Raw genomic sequence first — 2,277 nt, forward strand, 5'->3', positions numbered from 1 at the left:
AGCTCAGGGAAAGTACATGATGTTATGGAAGTGATTTTGATTTTTTTTTTGTGAAATTTTTTTTGAGGAATTCATCGTCAAACTTAATAAATGTCAGACCAGTTCTTTTTCAAGAGGGTACTGAAAGTATTAATTTGGCAACTATGTTTACTGGTTGTCACATGACTCAAGTTGAATGTCGAACAGAAACCCTGGTAACAGGGGGAAATGTGGACAGAGAAGTCAGTTGCGCCTCTTGATTGGACAAACCCGGCAGCAGCAGCACTCACCGAAGAGGGCAGAACAATCACAAGCTTTTATTTGTAGCAGTCATTGTGTTTTACCTTCTGGAGTGAGCAGCTGATAAAGTTAGCCTGAAGAAGTGTCAAGGAAGGAGAGAAGATCACAACCCACGTTGTTTTGCAGCAAATCTTTAAAAGACCCTGAGAACTTCACTGTGTCAATTCATCTCTTCTCCTGTCTTTGAAGAAAGCCTGCTAAAATTAATTTTCAACACTGCCTCTAAAAAACTGTTCTAAAAGACCCTAGTGACCTGTCTACGCACACTCAGAAGTTAGACTGTATGCCAGTTTTGGAACAACATATCTCATCTGCTGTTTTCTTCAGGAATGAACAAGTAATCAGCCCAAGTGTTGTTTTTGTCTTTAACAGAACTCAGAATTGTAAAAAATAATTCTTTTTTTTCCAGTTAACCGGTGTATGTATGTGTGCATGTGTGGGGCTGTGGGAAGAAAGGGGCTTTCAATGTTGGTTAAGGTAAAAAGGGAACTTTTAAAATTTCTACCTGTGTATTTATGCTTTATTTCATGACTAGTTAAAACTTGTTCTGTAATAAACTGATAATTTTGCTGTTCATTAAAGAAACATGGTCAGTGTCTTCTATTCTGGGAAGAATACAGTAAATGATTGACTGTTTCAGGAAGTGGGAAAAGTTAAAATATATGTTGTGACCTGTGGAGAAGTGGGATGAGAATATATAGAAGGGTCTGAAGAAGGGTCATTGACCTGAAACGTTAACTCTGCTTCTCTCTGCACAGCTGCTGCCAGACCTGATGAGTATTTCCAGCATTTCTTGTTTTTATTTGAGATTTCCTGCATCTGCTGTATTTTGCTATGATATTGTTATTATATGAGAATAAATAGTGCACTCCTCTGATATTAACTTTAACAACATCTGGCTCTGTAGCTTAGTTGGTTAAAGCACCTGTCTTGTAAACAGGAGATCCTGGGTTCAATTCCCAGTAGAGCCTTGTTTCACATTTGTGATGTCTTAGTTACCTTATCAATCACTTCCATCTGTGTCTACTGAACTTTAAGTGAGAATTCAAATTATGTGATGAATTTTCGTCACAGCCTTGTGAAGGATGTGAGTTTGGAATGGCTGTTCCTCCTTGTGCAGAAATTCAGTCCTGATATTTCAAAGGCAACTTCTTTGATTCAAATTTGTTCACAGTTGCATTCAACCTGGAAAACAGCTCGACATTAATGTCACTGAAGGAAAGTGTGACTGCGTTGTGTGTGTTGCTTGTGACTGAGATTGGGACATGACGCAAGTGGGAGGGTTGATCTGAGGTTTGGAATATTTGTCAGTCAGCAACAAGAAAAATCAAAGGAACCAAATAAGAAAACCTATGTCTCATGTGGTTCCGAGAAACGGTCAGAAGATATTAAACTTTGTTCTGTTCAATAAAGCTGTGTGAACTTTGACCTTTCCAGCCTTTTATAAACAGTATTTGAAGTGTCTCGGTAACAATGTTCAGTGTTGATGAGAGTGGGGTCTAGGTGAGCATCTGCTGAGTGTGACAGGGTCAGGACTGGATGCAGGAAGTTCTCTGACAGTCTCTCTCTCTCTCGCTGATGGGTTTGAGTTGATTTTCAACTGGCAGCTGTTAGTGTTTCGATAAATCAAGCTCCCTCCACCCATTTTTTTGGACAGACAGTGTAGTATAAGGATGTAAAGGGTTAATGCTGAAGACATTGGGATCAATCACTCCCACTGTCAGAGTGATGATGTAACAGTCACAGGAGATGAGGTTTTGGAGGAGAGAGCAGCACCAAGGATGCCAGCTTAGGAGGCTTGATGAATGTGTATATAGTATTGTGTAAATTAGAAAAGAGTTCTTAGTTCTTTCAGCAGGAAATGTGTCCCGAAAATATCGAGAAACTCACAATGTTATTACTCAGGAGTCGGAACACAGATATTAATTCCAAGTGACAGTTCTGGGTTCATTTAACAAAGAAAGGTAGAGAATAATATTACTCATTGATTGAAATCCC

At 39.1% G+C, this 2,277-nt stretch overlaps 1 non-coding gene across 1 annotated transcript; it reads left to right on the forward strand.

Annotated features, from left to right (window-relative positions):
- Positions 1 to 1,176: 1,176 nt before the first annotated feature.
- trnat-ugu (transfer RNA threonine (anticodon UGU)) lies at positions 1,177 to 1,250 on the forward strand. Its single transcript has one exon. It is a non-coding gene; the product is annotated as a tRNA-Thr (tRNA).
- The last annotated feature ends 1,027 nt before the right edge of the window (positions 1,251 to 2,277 follow it).

Source organism: Heterodontus francisci, chromosome 28 (genome assembly GCF_036365525.1).
Source record: "Heterodontus francisci isolate sHetFra1 chromosome 28, sHetFra1.hap1, whole genome shotgun sequence".
NCBI classification, from domain to species: domain Eukaryota; kingdom Metazoa; phylum Chordata; class Chondrichthyes; order Heterodontiformes; family Heterodontidae; genus Heterodontus; species Heterodontus francisci.